This window comes from Xyrauchen texanus, chromosome 42 (assembly GCF_025860055.1).
Source record: "Xyrauchen texanus isolate HMW12.3.18 chromosome 42, RBS_HiC_50CHRs, whole genome shotgun sequence".
NCBI classification, from domain to species: Eukaryota; Metazoa; Chordata; class Actinopteri; order Cypriniformes; family Catostomidae; genus Xyrauchen; species Xyrauchen texanus.
The window spans coordinates 5,379,633-5,407,060 of NC_068317.1; the positions used below are offsets into that span (position 1 = coordinate 5,379,633).

Below are 27,428 nucleotides of genomic sequence, written 5' to 3' on the forward strand. Positions count from 1 at the left end.
TTTGTTTTCCAAGAGATGATAAACCGAGGGCTCATCTCTTCTCTCGCCATCACTCACAGTAAATCCTGATGGATCGGAGTCAGTGTGGTGCCAGGGCTGGCATGCTGGGCACGTGGACCGAGGTGATGGATGGCTGGGAGAGCGCCAGTGGAGAGCAATCTCTCTGCCCATATGGGCCGGTGGCGATGGCAGGAGGTGACAGGGCGATGGCACTTTGAGCGCCAGCCATGCTTTGGCCGGCCACCAGGCCCTGTCATCAACCTTGCTCGCTGAGCCGCTAAACCTCCACACCCACTAGAGAATGAGAACAACCAAATGCCAGCATCTACTAACAAGGATAATGTGTGCAGTTCTAAAGATATGAAATATAGCAACAAAGAGACATGGAAGATAGATAGATAGATAGATAGATAGATAGATAGATAGATAGATAGATAGATAGATAGATAGATAGATAGATAGATAGATAGATAGATAGATAGATAGATAGATAGATAGATAGAAAGAAAGAAAGAAGTGATAAGTGTGGGTGACAAACAGATACATTTTTGAGTCCTTTTTCCCTATAAATTTCCACCTTTGGCCAGCCCCAACCAGTAGAATGTGAAAGTGAAAGTGTAGATTTGCAGTAAAAAAGGACTTAAATATTGATCTGTTTCTGACCCACACTTGTCATACCGCTTCTAGAGATATTGATTTAGCCATGGATTAGAGTCTTATGGATTACTTTTATGCTATCCTTATGTCCTTTTTTGGACCTTCTATTCAAGAAGAAGAGATTTTAATATGGACTGCGCATTTTTACGACAGACCATTTTTGAAACAAAGACCAAATGTTTTGTTAAACAAATAATTTGAGACTTTTAAAGAGTGGATATAATCCTAAGTGCTGACGTGAAATTGAATTTGCAACCCATTTTACTTCCTTAATGTAACACATTTAAGAGTGAAAAAAGATATTTGCTAAAAACAATTTAATAAAACAAAATGACCATGAATGTATATTAAGAAAGAAGATTTTAATTGTAACAATTTTAAGTTATGTTGAATACAATTTTTAAGCCAGCAAAATATGTTGTTAAATGTTAACAATTAACAGTGTTGGGTGTAATCAGTAATTAATTAAAAAGTAATTAGTTACTGTACACTAATTACTAATTAAGTCAAACTGAAATTTAACACATTACATTTTAAATTATTGTAATCAGATTACAGTTACTGATTTTCAATTTATTGAATTACTTTCAAGTACATAACTTGGTTTAGAAATATATACCTAAAGTAGTAGGAGCTATTACAGCTTTACAATCCTATGATTTTAAATACATTTCCCAAAACAGAAATCCCACTGACAGGCCGTATTTTCCTTGTTTCAACTCATTTTAAGCCACAATAAAGAGAAGAGGAAGAATACAATTCTTATAAAAGAAAATGATAAATCACTATTCTCTTGAAACTAGTGTTTGTGCTATGCATGGGCTTCCCTAGGGGCTGAGCTCAGCTGGATAAAGGTGTGCTGTATTCACTAATTATATTCAGTGTGTCTGTCAACAACTAAGTACTGTAAATGAAAGTATAAACAAAATATTAAGTGTGCAGAGCATATTATACAGTAAACCACAAAGAGATTTAAGTGCAAAAAGGGGGAAATAAGGGAAAAAGCAATTAAAAGAATGAAAACAGATCCGAAGACATCTGTCTGCTCTTATTAGAGCATTTAGCAGCTCTGTACTTGAGGGACTGCCGGAGATTAAAGGGTTCAACTCATCAGGCCAAATTGAGTGTTCACCCTGAAATGAATGAGCACATTCAACAGCAAATTAGTTCACCTGGTATCGGCAGTGAGCATTCATTTGCTCTGGCTGACTGGACTGGCGTTACAATGCATTTCCTTAGTGTTGAACTAGACCAAACAATCGAAGGGTTAATCATGATACCTAGCGTGAGTCACGGTTATGCTTTGTTAAAGGTATATTCCCAGTTCAATACACTTTAAGCTCAATCAACAGCATTTGTGGCATAATGTTGATTACCACAAACATTTATTTTAACTCATCCCTCTTTTTCTTTTAAACAAGCAAAAATCTGAGTCATGTGACACCATGCAAGGTTCAGACGTGTGAACGGCGAGCTCTGCGCACTTTGCTAGTTTTAATACTTTTTATGTCATAAACTGGTGAGATTCGATACACCCTGAACCTTAGTTGTTCTAGGAAGACAATATGTCAAAGAATTCAAAATCCTTGGGCTCTGGAGACATTAAAAGACACTGACATGCTCAAACTGATGCCCCTGAGCAGGCCACAAGCCCGGGAGCCGATTTTGAGAATAGATGCTAAGGATGGCCGTAAAGCCTGTTTACTCCCTCAAGCCCCCCAAGCTGGATGATGAGTTTGCCGTTTCATCTGAGAGCGTTCCGGTGTCTGACGCGAAAAACCCCCTTTTGGGTGCGTCAGCTTTAACTCGGTGCACGGCAAAGACGCCAACACCCTGCATGTGGAGATTGCGACCCTTTTACTCAAAGACACAATAGAGCCTATCCCTCCAGCTGAGATGGAGAAGGGCTTCTACAGCCCTTACTTCATCGTACCCAAGAAAGGTGGCGGCTTACAACCAATCTTGGACTTGCAAGTTTTCAACCGTGCCAAACACAAACTCCCATTCAAAATGCTTACGCAAAGACACATTCTAACTTACGTCCAACATCAAGATTGGTTCGCAGTGGTAGAACTGCAGGACACGTACTTCCACATCTCTGTCTTGCCTCGATTCTGACCCTTTCTATGGTTCACGTTTGACGGCCAGGCTTATCAGCTCAAAGTCCTCCCCTTCAGCATGTCCCTGTCCCCTCGCGTCTTCACGAAAGTCCCAGAGGCAGCCCTTGCCCCGCTAAAGGAAGTGGGTATTCGCATACTCAAATACCTCGACAACTGGCTCATCCTAGCCCACTCTTGAGAGTCACTAAGCGCCCACAGGGACCAGGTGGGACAGAAAGCTATATTAGTATATGAATGCTTTTATGAAATGAAAGTAAATGGGAAAAACACTCCTGGAACACATCACGGCTGAAAAAGTGGACGGGCATTGTTGTGCTCTATTGGCACAGAAATTACACACCTAAGCTTTAAATAACTTCTGACCATTACACCAAAGTCTGCTTGTGATGTGGTTTCTGGCTTACAAATTTAAATAACCATAATATAACTCATCAAATTACTGTATGTTAAATTAAAATGGTTACACTGATCCAAAATAACCTGTGCAAAGTCAAAAAAAAAAAATTTTTATACATGAATTGTTGTAGAAGCAACATAATAGGTGTGGGTGAGAAACAGATCACTATTTAAGTCACTTTTTTTCTAAAAAATACTTTAATATTGATCTGTTTCTTACTCACACCTATCATATCGCTTCTGAAGACATGGACACTTGAGTTTTATGGATTCTTTTTATGCTGACTTTATGTTCTTTTTGGAACTTCAACATTTTGGTCACCTTTAACTTACATTGAATGGACCAACAGAGCTGTTGGTTTTCTTCTAAAAAGTTTTCTTCTAAAAATCTTCATTTGATTTCAGCAGAAGAAAGAAAGTCAGACACATCTGGGATGACATAAGGGTGAGTAAATGATGAGAGAATTTTTATTTTTGGGTGAAATATTCCTGTAAGTATCAATGTTGTCTCTTGTTATTTTTAGAAGAGATACATACTGTATAGACACAAATGAAACAATTGTTGACTCACAGTAAGGTTACAGAGCTATAGAATTAATGTAGAGAGCATAGCTCATAAAATGTCATTTTATTTATGTAAATTTATAATATTTTGAGGAGAAATGTTTGAATTTAAATTAAATTTCACTTTGGAAACTTGGCTAATCTGAGCACATTTAAGACATTGTTGAGACATTGGGTTCTGAAACTCTATAGGTATCGTTTCTCATCATAAACATCTGATCTCCATTTGTTCTCCTTTTTATCAAATTGATGTCAACTTGTTGTGTGGCGTTGTGATATTGAAGAAATATCATTTGAGATTTTTCTTTTCGGCAGGGTGCGTTCAACTGTACCATAAAATAGTTTGAAGGTTGTCAAGGAACGTGCTACTCAAAAGGGATCCAGCAAACCTGATGCCATGCATATACTGTATATTCATCTGTAAGAAGACCAGTGTATCTATTTGGAAATTATTTTGAAGAATCATTATTAACCTGAACCAGTACAAAAGATTGTATTTTTTTATTTTTTATAAATCCAACGCTGCCATCTCAGCTGATTAACTATTTCCAGTGCTTTGCAATAAAGTCAGAACTGTAGTGCAGCCTGCTGTTTTTTGGATTTGAAAAGGTCCTATCTCCATGAGAGCAACTCCAATAACAATGTTCCACAGTGCACTTTATTATCCCATAAACATTATTCTATCTGCACATATGGCATGCAAAATACAAGAGAGAAAGGATCCTGATGTGAATAACATGCATTTGTATTCACTGCATTAATGAAATTCATTAGTAACAGTTCTTTAGCGCAAATCTACTGAAATTGAAATATGAGGCCAGTATTGTGGGCAAAGCTTAAGTAAAATGACAACTTCATTAGCGTAACTACAAAAGTGCAACATAAAGTCTTATTAAAAATTGCTCCCTAAATTGCCATGTTAGTTTCTTTAGGAGGTCATTTCAACATATGGTAAAAGAATATTTTCTTTACCCTCCAGTGCATAATAAAGTCACTCATTTTAACCCACTCAGACTGTAATGAGCAAATATAGCTAGTTCGCACATTTGCCAAATTACAGACAACTTTATTTTATCAGCAGAGTACTTCTTACTAGCAAAGTAAACACTAAATCTACAATATAAACCATGTTACTGTTGTAACCTCTGTTCCCTGATGGAGGGAACAATATGTTGTGTCGAATGTAGTGACACAAGCGGTCTTTCTTGAGAGCCTCGGGTACCTCTGAACTTGAGAAAAGGCCAAAGAGAAATTGGCATAAAAAATTAGCATGTCCCGCCCCCATACCCAGACATACGGGTATAAAGGGAAGTGGGCGTGCGTCTGTCAGTCAGGTTTTTGCACTGAGGAGCCGAGAATAAGGTATGGCCATTTACAGTGGTAGGCCTAGTGTCGTGGCAAAGGGGACACAACGTCTTGTTCCCTCCATCAGGGAACGGAGGTTACAACAGTAACCATGATGTTTCCCTTCTGTCACTCACTCAACGTTGTGTTGAATGTAGTGACACAAGGGGTCCCATTTCAAAGCGCCATGCACTAGACTGTGTTACGTGAACTGCTGACACAGGTGCAAGCAGGCTGCTGCATACTAGAAGTAACTGAATCGGCCGCAGGTAACCCTCCCCAACGCCCCAAGAAAAAGGTTTCATATACAGACATTAGGTTTCCAGCACCCCTAAGGGGGAAGAGGCACTAGATGACCATCATGGGAGCACGCCAGCAGGCCGTGGCCTTTTCTCTCTCTATGTTTCTCGCATAGAGTGTAAAGTGGCTGGGGCTATCTTAAAACTATGAAATGCGTAGGGGAAGGCGATCTTTCCCGATCCTATTCTTTCAGGGGGAAAAGACCCTGCGGAGACCACATCCTGCCCAAACTATGGAGAGGTTATATGTGGCCAATACACCAAGTGGGTTGTCAAGCCACCCGTGGGAGCGGCGCAGTGGTAGGGCCTATCTGATGAGGGAGGAGCTCTACAAACACAGCGACACGGGGCAGTGGGACTGCCCAAGGGAGACGCGGGTCCGCTGTCAAGGGGACCGTACCACGGAAAAATACATAACATATATTGCCTGAAGAGGGAATTAAGCCTGTGGAGCCCTACCCCAGTACAGAGCACTTGCGGCTCGTAGTGGTTCTGGTCGCAAATTCCTTTGCTGAATTCGCAGGCCAGAAGGATAGGGAGATAGAACATCCAGGAAGCGAGAGCATAGTGGCTAACCATAGTGGCTAACCGCATGGTGCAGGTTCATGACCTGATCCCTGAAGGGGTCATTGGAATCTTTGGCATGTAGCCCGGTCGAAGTCTTAGGATGATGTGAGCATCTGCTGGACCAAATTCCAGGCAAGTGCCGCTGACAGAGAACGCTTGCAGGTCCCCAACCCTCTTGATGGAAGCAAGTGCTATCAGGAGGGCCGTCTTCAAGAAGAAGGCCTTGTGCTCCACTGAGTCAAGCAGCTTGGATAGATCCCAGGAGGGGAACAGGCTTGGCCGGGGAGGATTCAGCCTCCGGGGCCTCTAAGGAACCTGATAATGAAGTCGTGCTTACCCAAGGACTTGCTGTCCACTGCATCGTGGTGGGCTGCGATAGCGGCTACATACACCTTCAAGGTGGAGGGGGCAGCCTCCCCTCCAACCTCTCTTGCAGGAATAAAAGCACTGACCGAACTGCGTATCTCTGCTGGTCTTCAGACCGGGAAGAACACCAATTTGCAAACAAGCGCCACTTTAGTGCGTAAAGCTGTCTGGTAGAGGGAGCTCTGTCTTGGTTGATCATGTCTACGACTGCAGGCTGTAGGTCACTCAGATCTTCCGGGTCCCATCCAGGGGCCAGAGATCTGGGCGCGGATGCCAGAGAGTGCCCCTTCCCGGGGAAAGTAGATCCTTCCACAGGGGAATTTTCCAGGGAGGTGCTGTCACAAGGAGCATGAGATCCGAGAACCAAGTCCGAGTGGGCCAGTAAGGGGCCAATAAGGTGACTTGTTCCTCGCCCTCCTTGATCTTGCACAGCACCAGTGCAAGAAGGCTCACTGGGGGAAATGCATATTTAGGCAGCCAGCTGTGTGCCAATGCATCTGTCCCGAGAGGTGCCTCTGTCAGGGAGTACCAGAGCAAGCAGTGGGAATTGTCTTGGGAGGCAAAGAGATCTACCTCTGCCATGCCGAAGCAGTCCAAAATCAGCTGGACTGCCTGGGGGTGAAGTATCCGCTGGGCGAAACTTGTCACGAAAGCACATTTGCTGTCGTGTTGAGGTTGTCGGGGATATGAGTGGCATGCAGCATCCTGAGTTTATGTATGCTACCATCGTGGTGCTGTCTGAATGGATCAAGACGTGCTTGCCCCGAATCAGCGGGGGAAACCTCCGCAGGGCAAGGAATACAGCCAGCAACTCGGGGCCCTATGCAGGAGCCAGCGGCTGCATGCCCATTGCACACGGCACCCCAACCCAGTTGAGAAGAAAACAGAGGTCTGTCCAAGGGTTGAATGTCTGACGGCAGGAAGGGTTGATTAAAACACGGTATATGACCATCTCGGGACTCGAGTCTGAAGCCAGTGCTGAAGCGGTCTCATATACATCAATCCGAGTGGCTCGACCACGGCCGAGGATGCCATATGCCCCAGGAGCCTCTGGAACAGTTTTAGAGGAACCGCTGTGCTGGGCTCGAAGAAAGCGAGGCAGCAGAGCACCGACTGCGTCCACTCGTTCGTGAGGCGTGCTGTCATCGAGACTGAGTCTAACTCCATGGTGAGAAAAGAGATGCTCTGAACCGGGTTGAGCTTGATATTTTCCCAGTTGACCTGAAGCCCTAGACGGCTGAGGTGCCTGAGCACCTGGTCCCTGTGAGCGCATAGTAACTCCCGAGGGTGAGCTAGAATGAACCAGTCGTCGAGGTAGTTGAGTATGCGGATGCCCACTTCCCATAGCGGAGCAAGAGCTGCCTCTGCGAACTTCATGAAGACGAGAGGGGACAGGGACAGGTCGAAGGGGAGGACCTTGTATTGATACGCCTGGCCATCGAACGTGAACCGTAGGAAGGGTCGTGTCGAGGCAGGATGGAGACGTGGAAGTACGCGTCCTTCATGTCTACCGCCGTGAAACAATCTTGATGCTGAACGCAGTTCAGAATCTGTTTCTGTGTGAGCATTTTGAACGGGAGTTTGTGTAAAACCTTTTTGAGAACTCGCAAGTCCAAGATTGGCTGCAACCCACTGCCTTTTTTGGGTATGAAAACAGAGGTCTGTCCAAGGGTTGAATGTCTGACGGCAGGAGGGACGAGCTCTATCATGTCCTTGAGTAGCAGGGTTACAATCTTTGCCCGTAACGTGCTGAGGTGCATGTAATAGCGCTTCGGGAGGCAGAAGCGCGTCCCGAGGCTTGGGTGCTGAGAAAAGACTCAAAGCACTTACCTACCTCCGCGCACCTAGCAGGGGGCGGGTTAGAGACTGAGGAAGAGGTCCTGGAGAGGCGTCTTCGGAACTTGTCAGCGCTGGCCTGCCGGGGAGTGCAGTCACGGGTTCGAAGGCGAGGTGACTGCGTCCAGGGAACCGAGACTGTAGGATTTTGGAGCCGGGGTGCCGGGAGAGCAGCACACACCAGCTGGATGACCCAGGGAGTGTGGAAATCTCTCTTTTATTGAGAATGTTGGTACGGCAAAGGAAAATAAGGAACATAAGGATTTTCCTCCTGGCCCTCCACCTGTGGGGAGGACGGAGGGTTCCAGTCCAAGCCCACGCTCACGGCGGCCCGGGCAAGCATGTCGGCCATCTGCGCATCGACCTCAGACTGGGCAGGCTGACCTGAAGGTGGCAGCCCAGTCGAGTCCTCTGCGTCAGACACCTGAAGGCTATCCTATGCTGCGGCGATGCCATCATCCTATTCTGGGGGCTTGAGGGAGAACGCAGGCTGGCCGTGAGGTGACCGCCTCCATCGCCAGCCGGGTCGTCCTCAATCCCGTGGGAAGAAGGAGCAATGCGGGGGGCGGCTGAAGTGGCATTCACTTTGAGAAATGAAAGCGAAACCGCAATGCTGCCATGGTCATGTTCTCGCAGTGAGTACATAAACCATCCACAAACGCTGCCTCAGTGTGATCGTTACACAGGCACACGAGGCAGCGTCTATGACCGTCAGTCTTTGAGAGATGGAGACCGCATCCAGGAACTACACAGAGGTGGAAAGACATCTTTAAAAAGATGCGTCCTGAAAAGGATGTTCAATGCCTGCTGTGTTTTGCTCTTTTGTGAGTGAAAATGAAACTCTTTTATAGAAACAAACTCATTTAGGAGGAAACACACTTTTAGACAGAATTGCTGTCAAAGCGCCCAGGGGTGAGGAACAGCAGTCCTTCGCCAACAGAGGTGAGTGGAACATTAGTGAACTTCAGCTTGCTGCTGCACAACCACTCGGCTCCAAAGACAAAATCTGACTTACAGATGCACGCCCGCTCCCCTTTACACCTGTATGTCCGGGGGCGGGACATGCAAATTCTGTCTGCCAATTTCTCATTGGCCTTTTCTCAAGTTCAGAGGTACGTGATGCTTTTAAGAAAAACCCCTTGTGTCACTGCATTCTACACAACATCGAGTGAGTGACAGAAGGGGAAACATAAATAACTAAAATGCATTCCTAATATGTCTCAGTGTATTGAATAAAATAATAAACACATTTAAAACTTGGAAATTGTATTAATTTAAAAAAATATATTTTGTCACTATATTACAACTGAATTGATAGTATATATAATTACATAATTAATGAATAACCACTTGCTTGATCTGACCAAAATAGGTGTCATTTTACAGATTTTAATCTGGAGTTTTACAATGCATGTAGCTGATCCTACCAATTCTTAAATAATGCTTTTTAATAAGCTGACAAATAAGAACTGTTTTGTTCTCATTGGTTTCAATGTTATTATCATAACAATTAACTCAGAGTTGGTTAAACCCTACAAAAGATGATATAACAATGTGTTATATATCATTGCAAAGGTATTTTAAAGGTTTGCAATAAGCAAATTTGTTTCACTCAGAGGCCAAACTACAGTGAGTTTTAGTTTATGAAATTTCCACAGACACAGACAAATATAATAAACGGTGTCTTTTTGTCAAGTTTTTCCTTATTACTTTCTGAGACATATGCAGTGCATCCAGAAAGTATTCAGAGCGCTTCACTTTTTCCACATTTTGTTATGTTACAGCCTTATTCCAAAATTGATTAAATTCATTGTTTTCCTCAACATTATACACACAATACCCCATAATGACAACGTGAAAGAAGTTTGTTTGAAATCTTTGCAAAATTATTAAAAATAAAAAACAAACAAATCACATGTATTCACAGTCTTTGCCATGACACACAAAATTAAGCTCAGGTGCATCCTGTTTCCACTGATAATCCTTGATATATTTCTAGAACTTGATTGGAGTCCACCTGTGGTAAATTCAGTTGATTGGACATGATTTGGAAAGGCACACACCTGTCTATATAAGGCCCCATAGTTAACAGTGGAGGGACATTCACAATGTCCATGTCAGAGCACAAACCAAGCCATGAAGTCCAAGGAATTGTCTGTAGACCTCAAAGACAGGTGGGCATTTCCAAATAATGTCCAATCAACTGAATTTACCACAGGTGGACTCCAATTTCTGCGGCATTGAAGGTCCCAATGAGCACAGTGGTCTCCGTCATCTGTAAATGGAAGAAGTTTGGAACCACCAGGACTATTCCTAGAGCTGGCCGCCTGGCCAAACTGAGTGATTGGGGGAGAATGGCCTTAGTCAGGGAGGTGACCAAGAACCAAATGGTCACTCTGACAGAGCTCCAGCATTTCTCTGTGGAGAGAGGAGAAACTTCCAGAAGAACAACCATCTCTGCAGCACTCCACCAATCAAGCCTGTATGGTAGAGTGGCCAGACGGAAGCCACTCCTCAGTAAAAGGCACATGACAGCCCACCTGGAGTTTGCCAAAAGGCACCTGAAGGATTCTCAGACAATGAGAAACAAAATTCTCTGGTCTGATGGAACAAAGATTGAACTCTTTGGCCTGAATGGCAAGCGTCATGTCTGGAGGAAACCAGGCACCGCTCATCACCTGGCCAATACCATCCTTACAGTGAAGCATGGTGGTGGCAGCATCATGCTGTGGGAATGTTTTTCTGCGGCAGGAACTGGGAGACTAGTCAGGATTGAGGGAAAGATGAATGCAGCAATGTACAGACACTTCCATGATGAAAACCTGCTCCAGAACACTCTGGACCTCAGACTGGAGCAAAGGTTCATCTTCCAACAGGACAATGACCCTAAGCACACAGCCAAGATAACAAAGGAGTGGCTACAGGACAACTTTGTGAATGTCCTTGAGTGACTCAGGCAGAACCCAGACTTGAACCCGATTGAACATCTCTGGAGAGATCTGAAAATGGCTGTGCACTGACTCTCCTCATCCAACCAGATGGAGCTTGAGATGTCCTGCAAAGAAGAATGGGAGAAACTGCCCAAAAATAGGTGTGCCAAGCTTGTAGCATTATACTCAAAAGGAATTGAGGCTGTAATTGGTGCCAAATGTGCTTCAACAAAGAACTGAGCAAAGGCTGTGAATACTTATGTACATGTGATTTATTATTATTATTATATTTTTTAATACATTTGCAAAGATTTCAAACAAACTTCTTTCATGTTGTCATTATGGGGTATTGTTTGTAGAATTTTGAGGAAAATAATGAATGTAATACATTTTTGAATAAGGCTGTAACGTTACAAAATGTGGAAAAAGTGAAGCGATGTGAATACTTTCCGGATGCACTGTAACATAGAGAATGACATATCATAATTTACAGCAGACTATCCTGATTTAAACGAGCCCAAACACAACATACTATGATGAGTAGACCTTGAGTTGATGCACAAAAGGGCACTCAAAACACATTGTGTTTGTGTGTGTATTTGTGTGCTGTGTGTACACATGTCCAAGGACTTAATGTGTGCAAACACACATCCACATATGTGCTCATCTAAAGGATTGGGATTCTCCTGAACACTTCATATTTCTGTATTTTGTAGTCTAATCCATTCATTTCCAATGACCTGTCATTTTGACTGGGAACACAGCAGGTGTCACAAAGTGAAATAAAACCAATAAAATGGAAATAAAATTGCCAGTTTTTATGTGTGCTTTCAGATACCATATGTGAACAAAATCAAGGAATTTTTTCCCAAATTGGATTAAGTTCAAATATAAATCAAAAGAAAACAAAAGTTGTCCAGGTCAAAATGACCAGAACACAAAATAAAGGTATTTATATACAGTATTTATCGTAATTTTTTTACAGAGAAGATTTACACATTTTCACAGGTAAATCTCTGATACAAGTAAACGTTTTCATGCATTTTAAAATGTTACGTATGTATATAGCAAATAATAATGAGATCAGGCTGAACTATATGCACTGTCCATTAAAATAACAAATTGGCAGTTTACTGAGAAACATTCCAGGGGTTCATTTTTCCTTTCTCGAACTGGAATGGTTTTTTTTTTAATATTGTTTTAATAGGTAATCAATTTAGACAGTAGGTTTTTCCTGTGTTCTCAGTCTCACTTTCAATTATTTTAGTCTTTTGTGATATAAATTTTTTTATTTTTGAAATATGTCCTTTGACAATGAAAGAGAAGTTAAATAAAAAGGCAAAGATGAATAACTACTAAAAAGGTAATAATAATAAAAAGAAATCATACAGTTTGACACTTTTTTTGCTGATCAGAGTTCTGAGAGCCAATACTGAATAAGTCATGCAAAAAAAAATTACAAAAATAAATAAATAAAATAATCAAACTTGGGTACAGCTGATGAGAATTTACAACCATCAATAAAATACGTTGCTAATAATATTATTAAATTTACTATACATTCTATGTTATGATTATGATGAGAAAAGTTATCCATTACATCACCTAATGTTAAAGTTAACTCTTTTTTAGATTTTAATGCAGAAAAATCTGGTCAATTCAACCCACAAAAAAATACATAAATAAATAAAATAAAACAATATGGTCTGCTGACTCAAGATTCACTTTACAAAAGTTGCAATTCAAACTAACTTTACTAAATGTAGAGGTGATGTCATTAGTACGATATATTAAGATTTTAAGGTGTATTTCTCTGACTTGGGGATTCATAATTTGTATGGTAGAAGCCATACCTTTTTCAAATGACTTTTTTCTGTTAGTGAATCCCCCCAAAAAATCCACTGGGGATGATTCGTTTCATTAAATGAAAAACATTTATATTAAGTTTATTGCTACAGTTTGGGGCATAGATATAGAATTTATGTTCAGTCTTCACAATCTCTCCAAATGATGAATGACTTCTCATTAATTGCACAAGACCACCAGGTATTACTTTTATCACTGTAAGAAATTCCTTATGAACAACAGGAAAGTTTTACCTGGTCATAAAGTCATAATAAGTGTAAAAATTACCTTCCAGATCCAAGATTTCACATTGAAAATCTATTCATTTATCTTGCCAATTTTTAGATTTGTTCTTTGTTATAGTTGTTCCATATCTTAGCTTTGTGAGGGGAGAAATTGTGAACAAAACAAAGTTTCCATGCCAGGAAACCCTGTTCATGGAATTTAGATTTAGTTATTAAGATAAAACAAATGAACAATAAGTTAACAAAAACTTGAGACCTCCCACCTTTTTAAAAACATTGTGTGGGATGAAGTTTCAAGTAGTCTGGTGAATTAATACAATGTTTTTAATACAATTTATACACCCATTTTTACATCGAAAAAATCTAACATGTCAAAACCTCCATCAGATTTTCTGCCACATAAAACCTCTCTTCTTTTCCAAAATAAATTATATATTACACTATTAATTTGTTTACAGGTAGTATCATGAAAAAATTATGGGATTGTTGTGTATATAAAACGAGATAAAATGTTAGAAGGACTCTGCCAATAAAGGATAAATCTCTTTGAGACAATTATTGAACATTAAATTTGCTTTTTTAAGTCAGGGTAAAATTTGTTTATCTTATGATACAGAATACTTTTTTTTAAATATGAATACCATGGCAATTTAGACTATCTCTAATGGGATTATTATCGCACGAGGTTTCTTGGGTTTCATATAAACAGAGGATTTCTTATTTAGGAATGTTTAATTTCAGGCCAGATGCATCTGAAAATAAGCTAATAATATCTAGAGCTTTACCAATTTGCTCTTTATTTAGTTGTTTACTGAGCTGTGTCATTGGCAAGTTGTGAGACCTATATCTCCCTGTAAAAAATGTATAAATCTTTTATATCAGAGCTATTTTGATTACTTAGGGAGTGTATCTACCACAACTGTTAGGATCAAAAAGGTGATATTCAACAACGTTGCCTTACCCATCGTTTTATGGGGAATTTGTATTATGGGTATTATGAAATGACAGAGCCATTAATATCCTTGTATATCAATTTGAACATTTTAATGACATTTTCACAGAAGCCGAATTGATCTAGAGTTGAAAACAGAAAATTGTGTTCGATGGTGCCGAATACTTTGTAGAAATACAAAAACAATAGAATTGCATCTGAGTTAATGTAGAGTGCATAATTTACAAGATCTAATATCCGTCTGATATTACAATGTATATGCCTTTTAGACATGGTTTGAGTTTCATTGATTATCTCAACTAATAACCTTTTCGCATAAACTAATGAGAAGGTTTTTAATCTATATTCAATAAGCTAATTGGCCTCCAGTTATCAAAGCAAATATGATATTTTTCTGGTTTTGGACATTAATATCCCTTTAATAAAATCCATAATCAAAGCCAATGACATCAGCATCCAAGAAGTGAAGACATTTTGGAGGGAAAACAACAGCACAGACAACAATAAGTATCATCAACATATTTGATTAATTCTACATTTTGTGATACTAGTTGGTTTGTCACTCTTATAAACATTCCTTCTATTTGTAAAATTGCATAACTTGTTATGATATTATGTCATAATTCAGAAGACTGTTAACTTAAAGTTTACACCATCATGTAAGCTAACTCTCAATCCTGCAGTAAGTCTTTCAGTCCTGTTGCCATTGTGTAAATATTCATGTTATAATGAATACAGTTTAAGTGTCTGACCTTGAACAGAGCATATTTGTGAAATTCCAGTATAGAAATAGTACACAATTATTTAAAGTTGCACAGATAATTATCATAGAGGCTGAGTTTTATAATTTAGCTGATTTAAAATGAACATGCCACTTGAACTATTCACTAGACTGCCGTTTTTATTTATTTTCTCTCCTCTTAAACGGCTAAATTGTGGCTGTACAGGGTCATGACGTTCAGATGAATAATTAAAGCTAAACCTTAATAGACTTTGGTAAGAGTGCATCGAGAGCACAGGGATTGCGACATCAATCTCTGCTGGATTTGGTTTCAGGGTGGTTTGAAAGTCAGAAAGAAGGAAGGGGTTGACAAAAAGGGCATGTTCGGAAATGCCAATAAATGAATGATAAATGATTTTACCCTGATTGGAAATATTGCGATTTTTCACTGCTGTCAGTGGAATATAATCATCAGCAACATTGTGCTAGTTACTGGCTTTTTCATAATTGACACTTTAGCTTCTAGCACTGCCCACAGCTCATCATTAATCAAATGGACTAAAGCTACGACTCAGTGTCAGCCCCAGACAGCATTAGATGAAGAAAGTGCTTTTCAGGTAGCTGGGCAAAGTCATTTATCCACTACTGAAGTACTTAATTGTTTTTCACCAGTTTTATTATCTATTTATCTATTTCTCTTTTTTCCTACTTGGCTTGAGCATAATTAATCACCTATCATCCAGTTCCATTAGGCAAAAGCAAGTTGCCTTGTTCATTTGTATTCCCATGGACTTGTGCTGATGAAAGGCCATGCTGATTAGTTTGCTTTGATAAGTTTAAATGCCATTTTATTTCATGGATGCCCAGAGGAAATTTGAATTCTTAGAGGTTTCTCTCTCATAGCTATGGAGACATAATGGAGTTTTCATGTTTTTAAGGAACAACTTAAGCCTCATTGTGCATTTGACATACATTTTGTGGAAGAACATTTTTGACATACCCAAAGAGTATAGAGCTGTAAAATTACTGAAAATACTAATAAGTTGACTACTCAATTGAGTAAACTCATTCCCTAAACTGAATTGAGTAACAGCTTCTCCAAAATGTGTGCAATTAAGTTCACCTAACTTAGTGCTATATCATATAGAATGAACTTAACTATTTCATATAGAATTAACTTAACTATTTAAGTTAGGTAGATGCATGTAGACTTAACTCAGATTTGCTATTAAATGTTGATGTTTAAACTTAATAATTTTAATTGAATGGACTCAAATATTAGTCATACAATAGCACAGCCTAAAAATATGCAGTAATTATACAGTAACTGATTCTAGGTCAATCATAAATTAATTTCCCATGGAGGGAGGTGGGGGATTTGTACAGGATTGTAAAACTAAGCGTATATGACTTAACTTGTATGAAAAGTTATGACTTTTATACCCCTAGATACGGAAACATTAATACGATTTTATTTGAATTTAATGTTCAGATTTAATCAAAGGTTCATACTGTATATTTGTTTGCAGGCTTTTGGTAGCAGAAAGTCTTGATTTGCTCTTCATTTAATCGCATTACTCTTTAGGAGAATTTAGATATTAAGTACTTTTCTTTCCTGTAAATGTTTTTCTTAATCTAAAATTGTATCTCTATAATCAAGAGGTGTTTTAATGTACCACCTGTGATGGACAATTTTTTCATGTCCCTGTCCTCATCTCCTTTCTTTCTGAGCATTACCATCTGTGCTGGTCTCCCTTAGGTCCTTGATAAACTGTGTGGTAACGCTGAGAGAGATGAAACATTTGTGCTGTATCATTGCTTGTGCTCTGAACTATTGTCTGATATTTCATATATCATGTAACATAATCAAACAAAACCTCTAGTGATTACACTTTCATTCTAAGTTTCATAATGCTGTATAAGTGTTTGAGTGTTTAGGTTTATGAAAGTGCATAAGATCTTAAAGAGACATAAAGTTACCTAATTTGTTGGCCATCAAAAATTTATGGGCAGAATAGATTGAATGGCAAATCCCATTATTGGAGTTAAGGATGTTCATTAATTATATTGTTTAATTGGATGGATGCAGACGTAGAGCAGCGTGTCTGGAGTGGTCATTGCCGGTAAAGGACCGGCCTTGTGTTGCAGCGTTCCATTAGAAAGCAGCTTGTCCCCGTAGTCCCTGTATTACACTGTGCTTCATTGATTAATGACTATAATTTATTATAGAGAGGAGGCCTGTGCATCCAGTTAAATGTACAATTAATCAATGCTCTGTCAGATTATGTGCTAAGGTAAAGGTATAGTGGACACTACGGAAAAAGGGGATGTCAAAAACGTATGGATCTGCGGCCGGCACTGCTGCTCGGTGATTTAACAGTGACTTAAGACTCTTTCCTTGTGTTAATACTACCTGTCCCGTTTGACAAATGCTCCCCAAAGAAATTGAATATAACTGCTGTTGATGGACTGGCCGCCATATCGCCGGTCTATCACTCAGTCAAACCCACTGGAATAATGTAGCACCCTGTGCACCCTACAAAACCATCTATTAATCTCCAAATGGAGGAAAAAGTGCCCGAAGGTTCAAATACATCATTGTTAAATCAACAGTATTATATTAAGCAGGGGAAGGATGTGAGCTTTAAGGAACCCAGGGCAATAGGAGGATAAATTTGAACTTTCCGAAATCCATTCAAAGCCATTATTTCCTGGAGAACCGTGACATATATGACATGTTAAATCCAGCTTTAGAAAAGCCATAATTGATCATACATTTTGGTGGCATGCTGCAAGAGTGCCATGGCTGTTTCCATGAGGGTGTTAAAACATTGAAAGACATCTTTTAAAATGCTACAGACCAGCTATTTGGTAGTCTACAATCTGCAGGCAAGACCTTTGTCACTCAAACATGCTTGCCTGAAAACAGTTAGTTCTGTTGTGGGGTGAGAGGTCTTTGCAAGACATCCAAAGGGACAATCCCAGTGGGGCCTTCAGAGCAATGACATGAGGACAGAGGGAACGGCACAGAAATCTCAAGGGAGTTTCAAATTCTCAACAAACTCCCTCTCTTGCAAGCTACTGGAGAATTTGAACCCACTAGGTCAGAGAAAGATAGAGGATAGAGGCAGTTTTTCCAACTACGATTGCCTTTTTTGTCTGATTCTTATTTCATCAATAAACTTGGACACTGGGTGACTATGGCAAGAAACTCTAGTAATGATACATCATTATTGTGACTTGTTGCCTGCACTTCCAAAACATGTTTGCAGAACGTGTGTGAAGAACAGATCCAAATTTAAGTCTTTATGCAACGATCATAATCCCCATCCACAACAGTGGAATCCCGCTTTCAGTTAAACACCACTAGACGTATTATGAATGCTTTGATGTCAGTGATGTCAAATGCCATTTGTTCTCACGTGTCTTGGGACAGATTGTGATATTCTTATTTTTGGATGCAGAATTCTGAATGAGATGTAACATTCTTATTTTAATTAGTGGGAGGGTTACCCTTACCCACCCCCATCCTAGAATAATTGCACTTGTAATTGACTGGTTATGATCTTGTTTGGCATCATGAGGCCTTTATTGGCTGATTTCTTTTGAATGCCTTAAAGCCCCTTTACATGTTATTTCTCTCCTGAAAAAGAACTTATTTGTAAAAGAAATTAATAGCTAGTATTTTCCAAATTACATCCTTTTATAGGTTCTCAATGCACTGTGTGAATGTGCAGTTTTTACTGAAGTTGTAAAATATAAAGAAACACAGCCATTCAGACGAGCTGAAATGCACAGTGCTGTTATAAAAGTGGAGACAGTACTGTAGTTATTCTAGATATTTAGTCTTAACTACTGTCTCCAATTGTGTATTGTGTTGAAGCTGACTTTGCTTTTTAACTCTTTTGAATGCCTTTTTTGTAATATGCTTTCCATAATTATTTTACTCCTATTAGCTGCACATTCACACATTGCACTGAGAACCTATAAATTATGTAATTTGCACAATACAAGCTATTGGTATCTTTTGTTTTTACCAAATATTTGTATTGTTAGGAAAAACAGATGTAAAGGGGCTTTAAGGAATAAGGATTCAGCCAAAACAAGGCCCACTGAATGCCTTGTATTTCCAACTAAGCAATTTTTAGTCATCAATTACTGTCTAATTTCTGATCCTAAAAATAAAGTGTTACCCCCAGACTTTAAATGCAACATAAGTCATTTTAGAATACATATATAGTGCTTTTCTGTTTTTTTATTATTAATTATTATGACACTATTTGTATCTGCTTGTTTCAGCTTTTATCTGTTGAGAATTATTTAGGTTTAGGTGTAGGGGTGGAGTTAGGTGCTTAAAAATATCTATATAATTATGTAATGTAACTAAGATTATTCTGACTAAATTTAACTGTTATATTGTGGAGCGGAGGAGGGCGGGCCGGGCTGGAATGACACGCACCCAGTCCCCAATCAGTCTGATGGGGTGCGTGAGGGATGAAGGTGGCCGGTGACCACAGTTTGAGAGAGAGAGAATTACGGGCAGCTGCGTATGTGTTTTTGTGTCTTTTTATTTTATTAACAATTATTTATTTTGTTAAGCCAGTTCTCTCATGCGACGTTGTGTTGTCCCCGATCACTCCTCCACAATCTCAGGCGGACGACAGCAGCTCCTCCCTGGGCGGACTGGAGTCAAACCTCCGACACCCCAGCAGACAGAACGCCCCTTCGCTTTTCTGGCGGCATGTGGGGACACTGCTCCGCCCCTGGCAGCGACTCCATCACTCCAGGAAATTGGGCAGTCCAGTTCCTCCTTGCCTTGCGGATGTCCGGGCGGTCGGGCTACTCTGTCCCTGGTGGATGGCACCAGTGTAAGGGGGTTAAAGCAGGTGGCGAGAACCGGCTTAACAATATAAATAATATTTAATTAAATAAAAAGACTCAAACAAACACATACAGGGCAGCTGACCGTAATTCTCTCTCTCTTGAACTGTCATCACCGGCCACCTTTATCCCTCGCGCACCCCATCAGGCTGATTGGTGACCGGGCGCGTGTCGTTCCAGCCCGGCCCGCCCTCCTCCGCTCCACATACATGTTATATATTGTTTATAAATTGTTAGATTTAAGAATGCTTTAGAGGAACTAAGATATTGATCGATGTGATGAACTAGGCAAAATGAAACATATCGTTAAAAATATGCAATTAAACTGAAGACTGCAGAGCCTTTGATGGAATCGTCCAAAATAAGGAGAGACCATTCAGTCCATAAATTAAAACGAGGCAGTGAGGGTTCAACTTACATTCTCTTCAATGGCATGTACTGTATAAAGCTTCTAGATCACATCTAATATTCCACATATGATGTTTTCTGGAGATTTGTGTGTGCTGAAATGTTTTGGCAAGATGTATTTTCTCAATGTTCTCTCAGCGGAACTATCCAAAACACTTAAAACTACCAATAACAACCCAATGAAGAAACTGAAAGTCTATCCCTTACATCCCTCACATTACATTTTTATTGGTTTGCTGTGCAACACAAAAGGAGTTTTCAGAATATGCTGCAACTACAAAACATGACCATAACATACACAACAAATACACCATAAAATAATAATACAAGTAATCCATTCTATTTGTCCACTGTAACCCAAGTCTTTAAAATCCACATGATGAGACTGTGTAAGTCTTTATTTAATGACCTCTGTCTCCATCTGTCGTAGCGGTTGCAACAGTCAAATCCAGCTCTCATTTAAACATTCAAAAATGACGGGAAGGTTTAAGGGATCCACAATATCTATAAAAAGTATGAATATAAATATTCATATAATAGAAAGGATTCTTAAAAAAATTTTACATTTCTAAAGCTGAAAATCCTTAAATGTTATGGTAAGGCAAGTTTGTTTATATAACATATTTCATGTACGGTGGCAATTAAAAGTGCTTTACATTAAAATGATGAAGAAAATATATATAAAAAGTTTATTTTTATAATTATTAAAATAAAGAAAAAAGAAAAAATAGACGTAAAATGATGCAGTGCAAGCAGTAAGTGCAGCACAGTGCTCAGTGAATAAATGCACAGTTGCTGTAAATGCATCCATATTGTATGTTTATAATATAGTTGTGTCTATCCATAAATTAACAAATGTAGGTTTAAATGTTACATATGAATACAGTACAAATAATATTGTGATAAGGATGGCCTGTTACAATGCAGTGCGATAGGGCAGCACAAACTAAATGGTATCCAAAAGCAAACTTTCAACCCGTAAGTGCGTCCGCCTACTGTACCTTACTTCACATGAAAAGAGGTCATCCAAATGTAAGTATTTTAGTTACAGTAGCAATATAAATAATGTAGCCTATTTCTTTTTGGGTGTAAGAAAACTTGACTTACATTGTAAGTCGACCTCAGGTGGATAAAAATATGATGTAACCACTTTACAAGCATTGCAAAACGTGCCAGCTTATTTCTCATTGGTTCATACCTTTCCCCTATTTTTACATTCAAAAAGCTTCTGTGTTTTTGATGGTGGATTTTACAGCCAAAGGCACAGATCTGAGATCGTAAGGGGCATCTTCAATCGCCCGCTAGAGTCTGGCAGGACTGGTGGATACCTTGTTAGTTTGAGGTGCTCAATCAAGGCGGCTGTAGAGTGCCAAGTCTGTGCAGAGAGAAAGAGTGGTGATTACAAGGCTATAGGCGCGCAGGGCAGGGGAAACGGACTAGCTCTCCGCAGGTGGTCCTCTGACATTTAAGCCTGCATTTTCTGAATCAGTCTTGAGTGATTAGGGCAGCGACAGGCAAAGGACAGATCAAACAATTATTCCCTCTCTTCCACCTGTTTTTTTTTCCTTGGCCTCATAAAAGTGGCAGGTCATTTTTTCCTCTCGCTCAGTGTCTTTCTCTGTATATGACTTCTGCTTTTCTTTAAAAGTCAAAAGAATCTTTGGTAGTTTAGCGCTGCCATATTGCAAGTATTGTTGCCAAATATTTTAGTGAGGTCAAATCAATGATGTTTAATTGAAAATACTTATTTGAAGACCAAAAATGTCCATGATACTGTCATTTATTTAGGTTTATTTAGACGGGTCGGCAGCCTATGGCACGCATGCCAGCATTGGAACCCGGAGGGGTAATCACTGGCACGTCAGCAATAGCAAGACAGAAGTAGACGATTTTATTTACATAAATTACCTGCATTCCAATCTACATGTTGATGTAATCCTCATTTTCACACAGCGTGTTTTTATCTGCTGAATGGGAGGCTAAACAAAAAGTTAAAATGTGATGAGACTGCAGTTTACCCAACAGACTCGCGCATCACAAGCCAGCAGCGCTTCACTTTCAGTTAATCACGTGAGTAAACTTTGATTCGGATGTCATTACCCCATTTTGTCATGCTATGGGCATTCTATAGTGGTACAGACCCCAAAATATCTGTCTTGATAAGGAGATGTGTGCTATTACTTTTGTGATTAGAACTATGATTTTGACAAGACTTACAAGATAATGTTATTTAGGTTAATGCTCTATCGCAGGGGTTGGCAACCTTTTTGACATAGAGTGGCATTTTTTATTTTCCTGGCTGTGCCGAGACCCCCCATAATAAAAAAAAACAACAACAAAACAAGCACTTGCTTCAGACTTGAGTCCCGAGATGGGCATGGTGCCCCGAGATGGGCATTGTGCTCATCTTCCTAGCCTGTGTCTCATAGTGTGTTTAAACAACACAACTGCGCCTTTGACTAAAATGTCCAGCAAAATGTCTGAATATTCAAAAACTGGGGAAAGGTTGTCTGGTACATGCTGCCGAATGTTCAGCAGATCATCCCTGGTAAAACTGACTGAAAAATATTACTAAACACAGGACAAACAGACAAAAACAACAAAAGAACTGAAGAGCTACACACCGACGCCGCCATCCGTGGCGCTTTCTTGTTTCAAATCTTGTATGAAGCCTGTAAGAGCATTGGGAAGGTTACGTGACGGCCGGGTGCGCTGGCTACAAGGCACACAAAGGTCTGCCCGTCTCGCACTGCCAGTCCACGTAACAGTTCAGTTAGTCATGGTGTTTTGTATAGGGACCCCTAGTGTCACTGCATTGACACAACGTCGAGTGAGTGACAGATAGGGAACGTCCTGGTTACTTTTGCAACCTTCATTCCCTTATGGAGGGAACTAGATTTTGTGTCCCTCCTGCCACAACACTGAACTACCCGCTGAAATTACCGGGACCTTGTCTCGGCTCCTCAGCACAAAACCTCAATGAGTGGTTACAAGCCAGGTACTTTTATACCTGTATGTTTGGTAGAGTGGCATGCAAATTCCACTCACCAAATTCCATTGGCCTTTTCTCAAAGATCAGAAGATTCCAAGGGCGCCCCTAGTGTCACTACATCGGCACAACGTCTCGTTCCCTCCGTCAGGGAACGGAGGTTACGAAAGTAACCTGGACATTATGTTTTGTACTATGGTGGGTCACCACTTGACGTCCAGTGAGATCTGGGTCCTGAAGCATAACTAGTTGAGAACCACTGCTATAAACCTTCTACACAACCTTGAAACTAAGTTGGGAAATATATCTGGTATGTATTATTTCTTGGCTTTAGTAGCATTATGCAGCACGTACAAAATACACTGGATAAAATAAAGGGATCACAAATGGGAAATTGATAAACATATTAAAAATAATTTCACAGCCCATAATACAGTCTGTGTAAAATCCAGCACAAGAGGGCAGCATTCAAACCCACAATCAAACCACAGCTGCTTCAGCCAGAATCTCCACCTGAAACAACAACCATAAAAGCTGCAGGTCTCTCTCTCTATGTGGCTTCATGCGGAGCTGTGGAGGTATTCATCCAGAGCCTCCACACTGCAGCCTACCACTAATTCACATCACAGAAAGCAGCTCAGGCTTTCCTGGCCAGTGATAATGTTGTCCAGCACTACCGCAGGGACTCCCCTTTGATGTGGTCTTAAGAAGTTTCCATTTCTTCCAGGGAAACTGGCAAGGCACAGCATTTTAGGTGGAGCACTTTTAACCCTTGTATGGTATTCAGGTCAAATTGACCTGTTTCAAATTTTTACAAGATGAAAAATGGTGCAATTATAAAAAACTCAATGTCTTAGCTTATTTTCTGTCATAAACATGTACAAACAAAAAAATTATAATTGAGCACACATGCTATTATACCCAACAGATTTACAGCCTTCATATGGTCTTCGGGTCAGTTTGACCCGCATACACAGAGACACACAGAAACATGCCCACACACACATACACAGACACAAACACACACACACACAAACACATTATTATAATCTAAGCACAGAGAAGCTGTTTGCTCTCACTTTCTCGCACTCTACCCTCTTTCATGTGTCCAACTGCAAACCTCTTTTTTAGAATCTTATTCCATAACATTAGAAACATCAAACATTTTCTCGCACTATGCGCCTCTCACCTACACATCAAGGGGGTGGGACAGAAGGGATAAATACCTCTACATCACAGTAGAGAATCTTCCACCCTCAGTGTGACCAGAAGATTTAGCTGTCAGAGGGCTTTAGAGCTAATTTTTGAAGAGAGTCAGGCACACAACGATGTGGAAGAGGAAGATGTCTCCGAATATGAGGATAATTTAGATATCAATTCAGAGTATTCTGATTCTGAAAGTGAATTTGAAGATGGCCTTCACTCAGAATATGCACCACAAGGAGCACCACAGGTGGCCGCTGGAGCAGCCCAAGAGCCAGCCACTGAAAAATCCCCACAGCCAGCCACTGGAAGAGCCCCACAGCCATATTTGTCTAAGAATGGATGGATTGAATGGTCTTCATCCCCAGTGAGAGAGCCCCCTCGCTCAGCTGCTAACATAATACGGATGGTACTAGGGCCCACACGATTCGCAGTGACTCATGTTCAGGATATCAAGTCATCCTTTGAGCTGCTGATTCCAGACTCAATTTAGAAAATTATTCTGGATATGACCAAGCTTGAGGGGAGACGTGTTTTCGGTGACCAGTGGAAAGAGATGGACATCATGCATCTTCATGCCTACTTTGGCATCCTCATTCTTGCTGGTGTCTACAGGTCAAGAAGGGAGTCGACTGAAAGTCTGTGGGATGCTGAGACATGGAGAGCAATTTTAGAGCCACAAAGAGCTTCCATGTATTCTCAAGGATCATCAGATTTGACAACCGGGAATCAAGACCTGTTAGCTGGTGTGGGGACAAGTTGGCAGCAATCCGCACTTTGTGGGACCAGTGGGTGGACCAGCTTCCCCGTCTTTACAACCCTGGGCCCAAAGTAACTGTGGACGAACGGCTTGTGGGGTTTAGAGGCTGCTGCCCTTTCAGGCAGTATATGCACTCAAAACCAGCAAGGTATGGCATCCAAATCTGGGCTGCCTGTGATGCTGTTTAATCTTATGAATGGAACATGCAAATTTATACAGGGAAGCCAGAAGGAGGAGCTGCTGAAAGAAACCAGGGTACACGAGTGGTGCTAGATATGTTACAAGGCCTCAGTGGTCACAACATTGTCTGCGACAATTTTTTCACGTCGTACAACCTGGGACAGGAGCTTCTCAAAAGAAAGCTGACAATGGTTGGAACAATCCTGAAAAATAGGACGGAGCTCCCACCTGAGGTTCTAACTGTGAAGAAAAGGCCAGTCTATTCCTCCAACTTTATGTTCACGACCAACACTGCCCTGGTATCTTACTTGAAGAAAAATTTGGTGCTCATGAGCACTCTACACAGGGATGTAACAATAAGTAGCCGGGAGGACTATAAGCCAGAGGTCATACTTGACTATAATGCCACCAAAGGAGGGGTAGACAACCTAGACAAGCTGCTGGCCTGCTACAGCTGTCAAAGAAGAATGCTATGGTGGCCAATCGTGATCTTTTACAACATGCTGGATGTCTCAGCCTATAATGCATTTACAATCTGGATGGCAATCAACCCAGACTGGAACCAAAAGAAGCTCCAAAGAAGATGACTTTTCTTTGAGGAGCTAGGCAAGGCACTGGTGACACCACACATCCAAAGGAGACAACATGTGCCAAGGACCCCAGCTTCTCTAGCCACAGTGAGGAGAATGGCAGAGGCTCCAGCTGTCCCACCTGCACGCCTCACACGACCACAACATCAAGTTTCTGAAGTAGTTGTGTGTGTGTGTGTGTGTGTGTGTGTGTGTGTGTGTGTGTGTGATATTAGAAATAAATAAATAAAGTCCTGAACTAATAGTCTTTTCATTATTCTAGGTTTCAGCCGGTGGCAAGAGGAAGTGCTGCGAGGTGTGTGGACCATCAAAGGACACAAAGACACAAACCACATGCATAAACTGCAAAAAGTACATCTGTGGTACACATACTGCCAAATTGTGTGATGCATGTGCTTTGTAGACAGGCATGCCACTCTTTTTTCCCAAGCACCAACCTCTACTATACTATTAAGTACAGTGGATCAATTCTAACCGTATGACAAAAAAAATGAATCACACTTCCATAATTAATTGTGTTCTAGTAGAGACTGATTGCAATCCTTAAATATATATATGTTATCTCAACTGTTTGAATTTGAGATCAAGACAATATATGTTAATGGTTTATGAAGTACATTTTTATTTCAGAATTTTTTTTAAAACCCAAAATAAGTTCCGGGTCAATTTGAGAGGGTCCCAAAAGTGAAGACAATACAAGGGTTAAATATTTCAGAGACACCTTATTGTGGCTAAAATTATCAGTTAGAAATGTGACACAATGATGGCTTAATTCTGTAAAATAACACACCATATTTTTTTAACAGAAATCTAAATTGGCTCTTTTTAAATTACTAATGCAAATCCCTGCTCTTACTCTTCACAATTCATCAGATAATGTTATTCCACTGAAAGGTTTTGTTGATATTTGCAAACATTCTGTGTAGGAGATGTATTAAACTCTAACTCAAATACAATTTTTAGACCTATAGTTTGTTTGCCTTGTTCTCAAACAGGCACTATATGGCACTACAAATGGTACATTTCAATATTCATTACCAAAATGTGTTAAAAATATTTTTCACATTTGTGCGAAATGTCCCCTAATTGTTTAGAATGTTTGTGCACTGTTCCGGGGTTTAGCTCCAACATGATTACACAGGAAGTCGGCATGTTGTTTCTGAAAGTTCCAGTACCTTAGGATTGGCCACATTATGCTGATTCGCTGACAAGCGGAATCTCCTATCAGACATTTTTGCATCGGCACCAGCATGTTTACCTTCCCCTGTGGCATGATGGGAAGCGCGTAGTGTCAAGAGCATGAGCGACCTAATCGTGTACACAAAATTAGGGGGTTCAGTTTATAAAATATTTATTCCTCTTTTATATATTACTGCCTGTACAGCTGAAAACAACTCGCATTACAACTCGCTTTTGGTGCCCTCCATGAACAATACACCTGAGCAATGGAGCTCACACATGCCCTTACGCCCAACAACATTTAACGCATTTGCCACTGGGGGCGGCGTTTCAAATTTCATTATGAACAGACCAGGGGTGGCTGGGACCAAAAAGTGGCCCTAGAGCGGCCCACCA

The 27,428-nt window shown here is 40.4% G+C and overlaps 1 pseudogene; it reads left to right on the top strand.

The window, feature by feature from the left end:
• Positions 1–26,256, top strand: part of LOC127634801 (uncharacterized) — a 54,780-nt pseudogene extending 28,524 nt beyond the window's left edge.
• Positions 26,257–27,428: the final 1,172 nt, after the last annotated feature.